Genomic DNA, 15,965 nt, shown 5'->3' with positions numbered 1-15,965 from the left:
AATTCCCCTTTCCATGATAGCAGATCAAGTTGGGAGACGTACGCATCACAGCAAACAGAAAGCTTTTTGTTCCTAGAGCTGTTACTAATAGCAGATGACTATTCACACAACACATTCACTTACACACTCATAATTGCTCTGTAGGAGTAACAACTGGGAGGCTAGGCCCCACCTCTGGGACCTCTGAATCTAAGGTAGGTAGTTTAGAAAGTCCTTTGAAGAGCCCTTTGCTTCATCAGGTGTGTATATATAATCCTGTAGGGGTTTTGTTTGCACGTAACAGGCACTACCTGCTTGTACATGATCCAAGTTAATGCACCCCATGGTTGATACTGATGTGGGTAGTGGTTGTGTACACAGCCAGCAGGCTTCTGGTGTTCTGAATTTATCAGTTCTGGTGGATTTAACAGAACAACTGGTCTCCAGAGCTTACCAGTCCTCGGAGACTTTCACATGCTGCTTCTCAGCATGTAATAATCTCCTCAGCCTGCTGCTTGCTGGTAAACATTCCTCCCTCCAGAGCTGTAGAACCCTGTCACACAAACTTACACAAAGGGGCCTTTGATAAGGTAGTAAAATTTATTACTAGAATCAGCTTGTCTTGACCCCAAGAGGTCAAAAAAACAGTTCCGAATTCTGGAAACCAGATGTCAGTGGCTTCTATAGGAATGGTTCCAGTCCTCTGGCCAGGGCAGTGATCTATGTGTGCAGACATTTAACTTTTGATGACTGTTATCACTCATTTCAAAAGACTAGGATGCAAAAGGGAAGTCTGCTGTAGGAAGCATAAGCTGTCATGCCTAGATGCACCCTAATGTCCACCTTGGCACTTTTAAAGTCAGCATGATTTAAGACTTCTAAGAAGAGGGACTGTGTGTCAAAGAACTGTTACTTCAGCCAAGTTGGTGTAATAAATATAGTGATTTTCTCTGTCATTCTAAGGCCTCTCAGGCAAGAGAAACCTGTCTGCTCTAGAGTAGTTTCTGTTGGATAGTAATATTTCCTTTTTAAGTTTGTGTGTATGTATTTTGAGTTAGGGACAGGCTGCTGAGTTGTTTGCAGTAGTGAGAGTTAAGCTTCTCTCTCAGCTACTAATTTTTGTTTTCCCACAGGTTTTGACAATTTGGAAACTGTGACAGTCATATGACTGCTCTCCTCTGAATCATACTGACTCTGCTGACAAAATAATAGTGCTAGCATGTTTATCCTTGAGTGAGTTATTCATTAGAGGCTATTAACAAAGATGATAGGCTCAGCAAAAGGAATATCCAAATAGTGGTAGTTTTCTTCTCTTCCCTTCTCTACTTTACTGGCATAGATGAAGTTTTAAATGGTGGAAAGTAGTTGCCAATGCAAGTATTTAAATTCTCAAACAGTTGTAAAGGCAGGGGTTTGAGCATTTTGTTGTTGCCGACTCTGGTTTACTTTGGAGGTTGGTTATGGGGTTTTTTCCAGTATTTTCTTATCTGCACTCTAGGCATGCCACTGGGTAAGAACATCTTGATCAGTATGTAGTAGGGGTTTCTAGCCAAGAAAATCCTCCCAGGGGAACAGCGAAAGAGTAGGAGGTTTAATGCAAGTCTTTAGTCACATTGCTTTAAGGAGGTGATACTACTTTGGTCTTTTCTGTGATCTCGGGTTTCTGGTATGTGACAACCTTATCCCTTGGATATATTGAGAAATTCATAATTCATAGGTGCAAGATGGGAGCTGCATGTTTATAAAGCACTTGATTAGAGCAAAGGCTGTCACGTGCCAGGTTTGTATCAGTCCAGTTCCTGCCTGAAGTCCTACATTCACAAAACACTGTTGCTTAACTGTGGTATTTAGGTCAGAGGCACAGGTTGGTAATGCAGTCTCAGGTTAACTAATCCTCCTCCTTATTGTCTAAATGGAGAGGCGGTGGATCATCTGCCGGGCTGTGATCCTTACCTGCATAGAGAGGTATAAAGGTAAGTGCTTTGAAGTGAATCCTGAAAAACAGCATGCGCTGCCTCTGTACCTGCCCCCTCTCCGCTCCCCGGAGCCCCAGTTACAGTTTCGAACTGAACATGTGATGTCTTCCTTTGTAATCCTGCCTTTGAAATGTTCTCAAGCATGAGGGGAAAAGCAGAAGCTGCCAAAACCTTCCAAAATTCATGGTTGGTGGGAGTCTGCTGTTTCTGTAGTCTGTACTGTTTCCTCTGCCCAGACTCTACTGACTGTGTACTTTCATGCTTCCCACTCCCTCTCGCCCCAGTGATCAAATACTGAAAACCAAACACAATCACATCTAATGCAAAACATTACCTTGCCTTGCTTTGTCCTGTAGGAAACAGGTATATTTTCTTTTCCAAGGGACATAACTCTGCTAAATCATAGAATCTACAGATAAAAGTCATGTTCCTGATGCAAAGCACACCTGGATAAAGCTTTCATGTGCCTGGAGCACTCAAGCAATTGTGTAACACAGAAAAAAATATCCTCTCTACCTCCTGACTTGCACTCCCCAGCCCCAGCACTTCATGACTGTTTATGATGATAAGCTGTGGAGGTTTGTTGGTTTGTTTACTTCATAACATTTCTGCAATTCAGGCTCCTTCTTAATTCTACTTTTTTTTTGTTGGTAGTAGATTTTAATGCTGTCTACAACATTTTAAGCTTTTCCTTTAATTTTACCTCTTCTCAACCTCACTTAGGAAAATTCAGCACTCATTGGATGTGTTAGTATGCTAACAGAATTTTTAAACTATATTTGGATATGAATTGTTAATACACAAGCTTAGTAGAAATCCAGAAAGGAGGGAATTTCTCAGAGTTTTGGTAGAATCTCCTTTCTTTTTTCAAAGTAGTATGAAATTTCCTAATTATCAAATCATTCAGATGTGTCCAAATGCAGATAATATACCACCTTCTTTAATTACCCTATATCAGCTGCATAAGATAGTTATATCAGAGAAATCAGAGAAAATTGCATAACACTGGAGTTCTGTGTCTATTTCAACACAACTGTGAGGAGAAATGATAAAGAGACACTCAGGCCAGTTCAGCAATCTTCTGTTCATCAACTTTTGTTTGTCGGCATAGGCTAAAATAGTCACAGAGAGCAGCTGTTGGATTTGAAGATCCCATGAACTTTCTTAGAAGAATTCTCGTGTTAGAATTAATTCTTTTTTGTAATGACATTCATTAGATTATGAATTCTTCCCCATGCTGGAGAGTCACTGTAGCAGTCATGTTGTACGTAGGAGTGGGGTTGTCTTTCACTGTCCAATCCAAAGGCAGCCTGTGAATTAATGACAGGAAGGTAAATACAACCACCACCCTATGGATAACAGTAATTATGACCTCAGCAGGAGCAGAGCTGTAATTGCACATTCCAGTGGGGAATGCTGATGGTTTCACTGGGATTATTTTTCCCTAATGATGTCCCTAACTTTTTCAAAATACATGATTTCTATTTAGTTGCTCGAAGAGGATGTTTCAGCTGTGATATTTTTACTAAAACAGTCAAGAATTTTATTATCTCAGTTTACTCCAGAGTTTACCTGCCACTTGGATGGAAGAGTGCCTGTGTAAATGCAGAAATGAAAAAAATAAATTCCTGAGGTAATACCTTAGCTGTTCATTTACTTTTGCAGTAAGTGAACTATTGCAATGCAAAGTACCTCAGTAGTGCACATCACCTTGTCAGTAAATGTGGTATTTTTTTAGCTACAGGTCAGCTTTTAGTAATTTTCTGGAAAGAATATATCGGTTTTGTTCCTTTCAAAGTAGTTCACTTTTTCAAAATGTGCTCTGAATGCATACAGACACCAGCATTTCACCCAGTCCATAAAATCCATGGTACTTTAGTACAGGGATGTCTTACTTCAGAAAGAAATTGCTAATTTAAAAACTTCCTCGTATTTTGTGGGACTGGAACAATGAAATAAACTTGGCAGAAATAATTGAAGAAGATGAATAAATGAACCCTGCTTATTGTATTTTTCCCAAACATGAATATATTGTCTTGTGAAGTATAACTAGATAATCCACTGAAATAAAAAACTATAATCTTCCAAAAAAAAAAAATAAATTACTTAAAAGACTTGAGGAAAGAATAAATCCCTACTCTATTTTCCCACCAAAGAGGTAGGAGTTTGTGCAAACTAATGTATTTTCTTGATAAATTGACATATTATAGTCAAAAAGAGGAAGAAGAACAGGGGAGTCCTGTCATTTTGAAATAGATTCTTTCTACAGTAAGTACTCTTTCTTACTGGCTGTTGAAAACACTTGGAGTGAATTGAATTCTTCAACATGCTTCTATACATTAGTAGCATGTCTAAAACAGTAACACATTACCAGTATGAATGATCCAGGGTTTGAATGTTTTAAGTTATTGTGGACAGCCCGAGGTTACAGTGATGATTCCTTAAGCACACCACCTGAAGTGTTGGTGGTGTTGGTTTTTTTGTGAGTTATTAGAATTTGTTGCAAATTAACCAGCTCATACACGTGTAAATCTACCCAGTGATACAGCTAATCTGTCACATCTGCCTGTAACATTCACAGTCCATCATCTTGCCTAGCACTATTTCTAATACCCTTAACATGGGTTGTTCAACCCACCCCACATACGCCCCATGCTAGCATTGCAGCTGGGGAATTTAATTTTTGCTGCGCACCTAAAAAAATTAGAATCTTTGCTTTTAAAAATCACAAAATCTTTGACTTGTCAGCATTTTGTTTTCATGTGGTTCATCTGTGTACAGCTGTAACTGTCCTTCCTCTCCTGCGTGTCAATTTTTAAACCTCTTGGGATCCAATGCAATGCCACCTGTTCTCCACTGCCTGAACTCCTTTGTAGACCTCTTACACTCCTGAGGTTAAACCCTGGCCTCATCCAAGGCAGTGGTGAGCCTTCATGAGACCTTCCAAGGTCTGCACATCACTGTCATGATTCAGAACCTGGTTTTTGTCCTAGCAGGGGAGTTAGTGGCTTTCACAGACCCAGTTTCACAAATATTCTACTCCTTTACCCAGGCATTTACCAGGAATTAGTGTAATTTTTAAGTGTGTATGTCTTGGCTGAATTTCTGAAGTTAAAGACAGACAACTAATAAATTCTAAACATGGCAATAAATTCAGACCTACATTTACTTTGCAGTTAGTCACAGTTTATTTGAGTCTCTGTTCCTACTTATTTATATTTACGTTGGCAACAGATATGATGCTTCAATTTTATTTGAATTTTTTTGCAGAAAAGCTGGCCAGTAATGTGCCCATATTCAACAAGGTAACACAATACAGCTTGTTGTAGTCAGTGCTAATGATATTTCAGGTTGTATATCTTCATAGCAAACTGCACAGTTTGATGATTGAATGAACAAGTACAAAAATACATGTGCTTTAAATGCCAAAGCTGTGCTAGAAGTGAAAACCAGATTTTGGTTGCAAACTATGAGAAATCATTAAAGTTAGATTTAATTGCAGAGCAGTGAAACACCATTCCTTCTTCAAGTCATAGTAAAAATATTATATGGGGTTTTTTTTCATTTTACGTTCAAGTCCTTTTAATATCATAACAAAGGAGGAAAGACATGCTTAAGAGTTCCTGTTTCCAAGTTCTAACATAAAGTTTGAGAGACTCAAAGAGTAACTTGAAAGCTTAATAGTCCTTAATGATATTCAAATAGACAGTTTCAGAAGGAATTACCAAATTCTTTTGAGTAAAACATAGGGGGTTTTCTGGCCATTACCCTCCTACTCAGAAATCACGCAGCATCCCTGTGACAGGTACTATTAAGTGAAGAAGTGATACTGTAATAATGAATATAGTAAAGCTGTTTCTCTTATGAGTCTGAAAGATGAAGAACAGAAGCATTAGGCTACCAACAAGCTGGCTGTAGGGTATGCCGAGGTGATTTTGGTGATTTGTGAGACTACAATTTGGGAATCAGCTTCCTTGCTTTAAGGCAGTCTTTACATACTTCTGAGGTCTTGTGTAGATAGTGATGTTAGTACAGAATCTGTTATTTAGCTTAAGAAGATTCTACAAGATAGCTGATCCGGATAAAAAGCTTCAAAGGCATCTGTCAGTTCTAAACAACATAGTTACCTCACATGACTTAGTGAAAAAAAAAAATACAAATTCTTCAGCAGTTTCTTATACATTAAAACAGGATTTACTTTTCCCTTATCAGCTTACAAGTCTTATCTTTATTGCAGGTGATGTGTATTGATTTACCTCACCTTTGTGCTGGAATCCCTTACCAAACTATTCTGAATCAGAGCAAACCTTACCTCAGTAAACTGTGCTAAGCTTCTCCATTTCTAACATCCAGCTATTACAAAACCAAGACTATATCACCAAAGAAAGAAAAGTGAAGTTCATTTAATACCTGAAAAATGAGGTATTATTTCCAAAAGCAAAAAGTGATTTCAATATATTATTTGAAATTGGCAAAATATGACCCTGCAAATACTCTTTGGGGGAAAAATTATATTTAAATTGGTTTTTACTTGCATTTAGCCACAGCATGTCTGCTGATTAATAATCAATGGTAGACTAAGATGCCAATCACCGAAAGCACATCTGTCTGCAACTGGCCTTTGAGGATACATAAAATAGGAGATGATGCCATAAGTGAGGTTGGTTGTGTCTGTGCACAGTGGATGTCTTTCTTAAAACTGCACAGGGAATTTTTAAGACAACCTTTTCATAGAATCATAGAATTCTCCTCTCTGGGAGAGTTTCTCCATGATTTTGCACTCGGTGGCCCTGGGGAGGCTCTGTGCCCCCCCTGCAGCTGCCATGGGCTGTGGTCTTCAGTGCCCTCATATTCCCAGCCCTTGGGGAGGTGGCTCCAGCTGTGGCTGCAGTGTCACGTCACAGCCAGAGGTAACACTCTGGGGATGTGGTGGCAGAAATACTGTTCCTGCATGTATAAATAGCTCCATATACTGCTAAAGTGATGGTGGCAGGGTACTATACTGCTAGTTTATTTATATATGTGGAATTGCCTTGAGCTTGGTAACAGAGTATCTGGTTTTTGCTGTGATTTTTGTTTGTTTTCCCCCTCAACACATCCTGATTCTTAAAAATCCTTGTTCTTCTCTGCCAGTCTCAGTTTATTGCCTACAGTCATAGCTATCCAAAAAAATTTACCAAACTGGGGAGCAGATCCCAGTTTGGGAGTACTTTACTGGCGGCCCAGAGTAAAAGCTGTGTATTGATTCATCTGTTGGCACACAGAGGACCAGAACGCACAAGCCTGGACAGCCCCAGCTCGGTCATGCTCTTCAGATGGGAATGACACAGCTAAGAGACTTTGTGAGTCAGACCTGAAGCAAAATCATTTTTTATGAGGTGGGTGGTTAGGTGTAATTTTGCAATGCTAACAAATAAACATCTCCATTTCCAGTTTGAACGTGGAGTGCAACCATCTGACTTTCTGTTCCCAGCACTAGTTGATGGATCCATTTCTGAAGTACTCAGCTGGCAGTGGGTGGATCCATGCAGCAGACCAAAGAGCAAATATGTCAGGAAGGAACTATTTTTGACATCATGGCTGGAGATTGGTCGTGTGTGTGTGATGATTAGGATGCAGGAAGAATCATTTGTGGTGAGTAGGTTAATGCATTGGTCTCATGCAGCTGTCTCACCTTTATATGTACCGCATGTTTCAACTCTTGCTTTTCACCAGAGAAAGAGTCCAGCATAAGGGAGGTAAAGCAGTATCAATCATCATAATTCTGCAACTTCACAAACTCAACAATTAGTATTCGTGTCCCTGACTGCACGTTTGGGAAAAGGGGTGCAATGATGAAGGGGGCAGAGGAAATAAATGGCTTGCTAATAGACTTGTGACCACTTTTTCTGAGAAACAACCTCCTCTTTGGAAATAAAACAGGCTCCTTTATAACATATGCATTATGGCAACAATATTTATGGTGAAAACTGAGAGGCTGTTCTCTTAAAGCATACTGGTTCAGGTGAATAAATACACAGTGACTTATATCCAGTAGTTCATTTTTTTGCAAATATTAGGGAAAGGGACATCTCAACAGTCATACATCTACAGATGACTGTATGGGGAAATAACTGGCACAGGCTTTGTAATTTTAAGTCTTTACTAGTACTTTGTTGCTTGGCAAAAAATCCCCAGGCTTTCATATGAGGGAGGGTGTATTTGTGTGTAGAAAAAATATTTAACTCCCTCATAGCCTTTTATTTGCCCAATTTTTTTCCTCTAGAGTTTCACAATATTGTGAATTGTGCTTGTTTTTTCCTGGTAAGAACTGCTAGACCTGCAGTTAAAACAAAAAAAAACTTGCCAGCCCTCTTCCCTTCTGTCTAGAAGTAATTCTAGCAGCAAAGTGAAGGAGACAGTTTGCAGTCAGTTTTTCTTCTTTTTGAAGAGCACACAAAACATAGTTTTTCTTTCTAAAAGATTTTTTTCTTCCTTGATTTTGTCCTTCAAATGGCAAACAAAACTTGATCTCTTTCTAGATGGTCTTTTTAATACTTGGCTGGAACCAGAATGCAGCAGTGTTAGCAGGAGATTTGAAATATGTGTTCTCTTCAGCTGAGAGCAATGCTGCACCCAAGGCACCTCTTAACAACTGAATTCATATGTCCATGAACCGTGAGGGCTCAGCAACACTTACATCTCTGACAGTAGGAAGCAGTGGTTTGTGCAACAGAAGGAAGGACTTGCTGCCTGGTTGTTTCCTAACTGGTAGGGCCTGTTTCACTGTGATCTCACTGCATTTGATGAGACAGTTATGTTTTTGCAGCCCTCTGAGCCTGGTGAGGAGTGATCCAGGTGGATGTGCATGACTGAAGGAAGGAAGGAAGGAAGGATGGACTGATCTGCACAGGAGCAGCATCGCAGGCTGACCTGACTGACACTGCACCTGTATGTGGCCACTCTGGTGCACCCGGGGCTGCCTGGGGTCATCATGGAAGCCCAGGGGTTGTTTGCTTTTCTCTGGTTTATGTGAGCCTAAGGGATCCCACCTGACCAGTGTGGGACATTGGCCACAAGATTAATAGTTACTGTTCTCTCAATAACAAGCTTATCCTGATATTAGCCTTAATAGCTCTACTTATCATCAAGCACCTAACAGTAATCTTAAAGTATTTAAATGATCCATTTTGTATATTTATTCTAGAATTTTTATTAACCTATTCTTACCATTTATCTACATTCTTATTTCTGGCACTGATCTATTGCTTACATTTCATCACTCTGTATAAAATGCAATATTCCATTTCATTTGCCATCCAAAATTGAAGTCTTCCAACACATCCAAATGCCACCCAGTGACTACAGCAGGAATTGCACTTAATCATTTACACTGCCGTATTTCATGCAACAAACTTACTGCTGGAATAATTTTTAGACAGATAATTTATCCTTACTATTAGAGAACTCTGTTATAAAATGGATGCTAACTGTGAGTAAATTAATGTGTTAACTCCTTATTAGATCAGTATACAGTTGTGAAACATCATTTAATTGTCATAAGATTCATTTTCCCAACGAAAATGTTTCTCGCTTCATTTTAACCATAGTTTATATACATAACATGTATAAGCATTTCCCAAGATACCTCTTGTTGCATTGCCATGGACAGGGTGGAGAGCCAGCTGGATAGCATGGGACATTTGTTTTATCTCCTACGTAAGTGACATTTTGCCATTTCTGAATATCCACACAGAATTCTGTTACGGAAGAGCATGGCATTTTGTTTGTAGATTCCTTAGCTATATTTATGTTTTGCAAAGACGTGTTTTCCCCACCATTGTGTCATTCTGTTTGCAGAGGTAATGTGAAGACAGAACCCATTTTGTAGAGAGAAATTGCTTTGTTTTGCCTGTTATGATTTCATACCAGGAGTTCTCTCGCAGGCTGCTGCACTCTCAAACATGCATTTTTTTAACTGAATTTTCAGTACCAACCAGAAGCATTTCCTCCAGGGATCAGCCTTGTGGGTTCACCTGCATTCATGAGAAGCAGCATTTGTGCAGTGTGGGAGCTGGCTGGATGGTCCTGCAGGGAGCTAAGTATCCTCTTGGGGCTGGTGCCTATGGGTGTATCGTGTTGCTGTCAGCCCCGAGGAGGGACTGTGCAAGCCAGGGCTTGGAAGATCTTGCCTGGCAAGATGTGTCCCGCAGCGTGGGGAGAGGGTCTGTGACCCCTGGAGAGCAGGCAAGGCATCGGGTGCGGCGGTGCTGCGGGGAGAAGGGACAGCAGCAGAACTCCCCTGTGCTGGCTGCTGGCTGGCACCCCCAGCACTGCCACATGGGGGGACAGCATCCGGCTGCTGAGAGAGCACAGCATGAGAAACCCGATTTCATCAAGTCTGTGCAATGAGTAACACCAGTGATGCAATTTTTCCTCCCTTACACAGCTTTCTTTGATGCTTTACTAGTCACAACCTGATTGCTGACCCAGCCTGGAATACAAATTTCATGAGTGTACAGTGTGCCTGCTACAATACCAGCAAATTCAGTGCTTCTCCAGGTGTAAAATACCATCCCTGGTCCTGTCTTGGCAAAAGAAGTGCTTTTGGGAGCTGTATCTGGTGGCACCTGTCTCTTTGTTTTCTTGGTCTCTCAATGCACCACAACATTTCTGATGCAATTTCCTATTGCTCTGCATTCATTTCTCTTGCATTGACCCACAGGAAGACATTAAGAAAGGAATTATTCATCCACTTTTTTATGAAATTGAGCTCTAAATGGTAAAAACTGTAAACAAACCCAATAACTTCTGAAAATAAACTAGTACCCAGAATGCAATAGATGGTCTCCAGCAACAAAAGAAACAGAAGAGAGGATAGTGTGAACGTGCTAGGAGCAGAAACAAAGGATTTATCAAAGCTGATCAGTACACTGTACATCTATTTATCTATATTTTGGTAACTTTTTTTCCTTTTTTTTTTTTTTCCAATGAAGATGTCTATGCAGGAGACTGAAAGACAATAGTGATTAAAGTCTCTGAAATGATGGTTTACTTTTAAATGGTGCAGCAAAAAGCTCAAGAGAAAAAATACCCTTTTACAGGAACCAGTAGTCACTTATAAGGGAGCTGATCTCACCCAATGGACTGTGAAGCTGATAATTACCCAGAAGCAGGCAGGTTCATCATTCTGTAATGAGCTGCCTACAAACCCATCTGATAAATAAAGGCTGTCAAACAAAACCTCTTGGCATGGCACATCCACCTGCAGGGCTCACTACAGATGGCATGACAGTGTCTGACCATCTGATTCAGTCAAGAGAGGCCGATGAAAAAGCAGTATGTGCTCCAAACAATATTTTCTAATTATTCAAATGCTGCAGCAACAAATGATAGAATTTCTATATCTACAACTGTGAATTTCAGGGTAGGGAGGGAAAGACAGTCCCAGTCCGGTGTTAGAAGCAAAACACATCATAAAACAACAAAATTACATATGCATTATTTAACACCATTACTGGAGAGGATGCAGTGGTGGGGAAAAAGCAACTATAAAAGGATGAAATGGAATCCCAGAGCATTTGTAATATCCACCTTCCCTGTGGCACAGACTTGCATACATACAACTAGCCACTATTTGTTGCAATTTGTACAAGTCAAAGCTGTTTTTCACTCCTTTTTAAAAGGTCTACCCAGTAGTCTTTACTTGAAATAAAACTGTAAATTATAGCTACTGAAGGCTGGAGCTCCATTCATCTGGTAATACAGAGCTGAGTTGTACAATGACAATTGTCAATTTGTTAAGGCTGTGTTAAAGTGCTGTAGGCACCGCAGATGTCAAAGCTTTTTGGTGCTTAGAGGGTACCATGTGTGTGCATAAAAGCCAATTGGATAGAAATATAGGGTGATAAAGAAACATATCTTTCCTCTCTTCAAACCAAACTAAATCAAAACATGTTCTGGCTGTCATTCAACCCCATTTCATATAGTGAAGAGTTTCATCAGCACTTAATCCAAGATGAATCACTGAGAGCTGACCCCAGGAAAGCCGTGCAAATGAACAAAGAGGGCCCACCCTGGCCAAGTGCAGCTGGCCACAAGGGTTTGGGGTTCCCAGGGCCAGCTTCTTCCAGCAGTGAGGGAGCTTCTTGGGAAACAGCCCAGCAGTCTCCTATCAGTCGAGGTGACTAAGGCTCGTGAGCTGCACCATTCAAAGGGAACTCGGAGGTTGCTCTGCAGGGACCCCTTTGCTAAGGCTCAGCATAGCTCCTAATACCTGTGAGCACCTTCAAATTTCTTTCAATGCAAAGTGCTTCTCCTCATCAGCTGTGAAAGGGCTTCCACAGGCAAGGGAGTATCATTTGCTGCCATTACCAGCAGATAGGGTTTCCTGGATCATTTGGACAAGACAGGAGCCAGGCACACAGCCTCACCATCCACCTCTGTGCGTGTATTGTGCCTCTTCTCAAGTAGAGAGTCTGCCCAGATCTGGGAGAGCCCAAAGGATGGGGACATTTGTAACAGAAACATGAAGATTAGCAGGAACAAAGTGTGATTGAGCACTAGAAGAATTACCAGAACAAAGGGTTAAATGCATAGATACTCTCCTCAAAAAACACCTTTTTTCAGCAGTAAAATGGAAGCAAAGGTTGTTGTACCAAGCTCAGAAGACCTGCTCTATGAGAAGATCCCAACCCAACTGACTCTCCAGCAGACCCTGCATCCTAACAAAAAGAGGGTGGCATCAACATGGCAACAGATCACATATAACATAGCACATATACTTTTTTCCCATTAGCCCACAAGGAAAATTTTCCTAACAAGTTAAAAGAAGCAATGAACAACAACCTGGCCTAAGGATTAAAGACCTGAAGTTAACAGGATGCTCACACGAGGGACTGCTCCATAAGAGCTGATTGTTCTTAACACACATAAGAGATCTGTCCAAAATGTCATTTTGTGTGGCCCTGAAGAGGAACTCCGGGGACAAATGGAGGACTTGGCAGCTTTTGTTCTTTGTCCTTGGTGTCATACACAAGTGGTCCAAGTCAGGCCTGAGCACAGACATCTTGTTGCTGGTGAATATGTGGTATGAGAGAATGGGTGAACAAATGTGTAGGGGAATGGTTGTGAACAGGTAACATTGACTTTCTTGCAGATGTTTGCAAAGAAATATGACCTACCCATCCATCATATCTTACACCAAGTTTTGCACAACTATTTTCCATCCAAGTATACACATCTGGTCAGGTTTAATAACTCCAGCTGCCTCCCAGGCAAGCTGGAAATGGGTAAGTTGTGCTTGTGATGCTTTGCTCAAATGTAGGGACCACGTGCCAGCAGATCCTGGCTGGCCCTGACCCAAGCTTGGATTTGGAATGTTTGGTCCAGGCTTCACACCAAGCTGAAGAGGCATATCTGTTTCCCAAGGCAGCTTTGGAAAAAATATACTTAATAAACCTGACTCAACGTGAGCTGTCTCTCATGGAGGCAGCTTGTGCATCACTGGTGCCAAAGGGTGGGTAATCTGGGATGAGATCAAATATCCTCCTTTAATTTTCTCCAGTGGGCTGATTTACTGACCAGTGAAGGATACTGGCATATGAAAGGCAAGAATGGTGCCTGATGTTCCACATATGTGGGATTTCCTAGAGAGGCCTGTCAGCAATGTGTTGACCTGCTGAATCCCATAATGGTCTATAATTATTGATTAACTTCTTACAGAGTCATTTGTTGTGGTTTGTAAGCGCAAACCAAGAATAGATTGACTTCTTTGTTGTTGTTGTTATTGTTAGTAAATTAATTTGAAGGTAATTGAGACTAATGTTGCAATGAATAGAAAAAATATTTCCCATTATCCCAGTACCAGCATATACAGGATACATACGACTGCTGTGGTGACACCATCTGTCTTGAATATAATGTAATTTGTGGAATTTCATATGTGCAGCAGTAAACAATGTACTGACTATATGTTATTTGACTGAACTCACAAACCTTCACTTTAATTGTATTTTAAGATATTTTTTGACATTTGAGATAGTTTAATTATGAAGGTTAGGAGCAGCTCCACAGGCAGGGTTCAAATAAATTTTGTACTCAAAAAGTCTAATTTTCTTAGTATGTGCCCTTCCCAAATGACATCAATTGCATTTTCTAAAGCTTTACAAATTAAACATACTGATGAGAAATTAAAATTAATTCATATTAGTATGCCAGAGCACGTAACAACTAATGTACAAATTTTTTGTGCCCGTGCCCTTTATCTCTCTAGCAAAAGCACACAGTGTTATCTCTTGCTTTGTACATTATAGCAGCATTTCCAAAGCACTCTCTCTCCCCTTTCCCCCAAGCTGAAACCAACTGTGTTTACTCACAAAACATGAAGCCTGTGAGCTACACAAACCCTGCTGTGTAACCTGGTCCCTGAAACAGAATCACAGAATGGGTCAGATTATAATGGACCACAGCCATCTGATCTACCCTGCTCAAGTTGGGTCATCCCAGAGCACATGGCACAGGATTGTGTCCAGACAGTTCTTGAATAGCTCCAGTGAGGGAGACTCCACAATGTTTCCGGGCAATCTGTTCCAGTGCTCGGTCACCTGCACAGTAAAGAAGTTCTTCCTTATGTTCAGGTGAAGCTTCCTGTCCATCAGTTTCTGCCTGTTGCCTCTTGTCCTAGTGCTCAGTACCACCAAAGTCCCCTCTCAGTCATCTCTTCTCCAGGCTGAACAGGCCCAGATCCCTCAGCCTTTTCTCATAAGAGAGATGCTCCTGTCCCTTAATCATCTTTTTTTGCCCTCCACTGGACCCCCTCCAGGAGCTCCATGTCTTTCTTGAAGTGGGGAGCCCAGAACTGGACACAGCACTCCAGATGTGGCCTCACCAAAGCTGAGTAGAGGGGCGGGATCACCTCCCTAGACTTGCTGACAACACTCTTCCCATCCCAATCACCCCAGCATATCATTGACCTTGGCCACAAGGGCACACAGCTGGCTCATGGACAGCTTGCTGCCCACCAGAACCCCCAGGTCCTTCTCCACAAAGCTGCTTTCCAGCAGATTGGCCACCAGTCTGTGCTGTTGCTTGGGGTTATTCTTCCCCAGGTGCAGAACCCTGCATTTGCCTTTGTTAACAGAGTTTCACTGAACCAAAGCCCCTCTGGAGGAGTCATAAAGCATTTTTAGTGCTGACCTGCTATTTGACCACAAAGGTGCATCTCACACCTATAGAAGCCTTATGCCAGTATTAATTTCTGTATGAATGCCCTTTGTGAGGAGCAGTGGTCATTTGCAGCTGCTCTTATTCATAACCAACAATCCCCCAGACACCCCAGATGGCTGGCCACTGTAGTTTGGTGAAACAGGGACATTTCCCCGGACGTCTGCCTCTTCACTCGGAAGAGATGAGGCTACACAGCCCGAAATGGGGATCTTTTCCAGGAGCACATCTCTGGTGCCATTCTTGGGTCGTGTCTGGATAAAAGCCTCTGTAAGAGTTTGTATGTATGACCAGTCTTAAGCGTGCAACAGAAAGAAAACGCTGGTGAGTAGGAGAGGAACAAGAGCCGATTAGCCCTCCTATGGCTGCAAACACCAGTCTGACCCCACAACCAAATCTGCCAGACCAGACTACCATGGGAATGCCAGCTCCAGGTTACCCTGAAGCCTTTCGTTGCTCCCTAGGAGGCTGAGCAATTTATAAGGAATATGAGGAGCCCTCTTCTGAAAAAGGTAATTTTTAGTTGCAGAAATAATGTCAAAACCAAGTGTTGATCCAAAACATTTTTCGAAAATCATGAAATACTTGTATCTTTGGAGAAGAGGAAAAAGGGAAAGGAAAATGAGACTGTAGAAATATGGAATGTGTACAGGAGAAGTTGAGAGGTGGTAAACAGAAAGCTGTTTGACAGGAGTGGTGCCATAAAGCCCCACATTGTCATGAGCTGCTCCAGGAAACCAGGGGGCTGTCTAACCAGGTAGTCCTGTAGTTCCTGTTTCTTTAGCATTGATTTGAAATGCATGCTCT

General features: G+C 41.2%; 1 long non-coding RNA gene across 2 annotated transcripts in view; it reads left to right on the top strand.

Moving 5' to 3' along the window:
* The first annotated feature begins 1,823 nt into the window (after positions 1-1,823).
* Positions 1,824-15,965, top strand: part of LOC113970259 — a 56,357-nt gene continuing 42,215 nt past the window's right edge. For both annotated transcript variants that reach the window (XR_003535099.1, XR_003535098.1), the window contains exon 1: positions 1,824-1,952. This is a non-coding gene — a long non-coding RNA (uncharacterized LOC113970259). The remainder of the gene's footprint in view (positions 1,953-15,965) is intronic.

The sequence above is a fragment of the Neopelma chrysocephalum genome, unplaced genomic scaffold (genome assembly GCF_003984885.1).
Source record: "Neopelma chrysocephalum unplaced genomic scaffold, ASM398488v2 Primary Assembly neopelma1_76, whole genome shotgun sequence".
Classification (NCBI taxonomy): domain Eukaryota; kingdom Metazoa; phylum Chordata; class Aves; order Passeriformes; family Pipridae; genus Neopelma; species Neopelma chrysocephalum.
The sequence above is the reverse complement of the archived record's forward strand: the minus strand, read 5'-3'. Positions and strand labels throughout refer to the sequence as shown.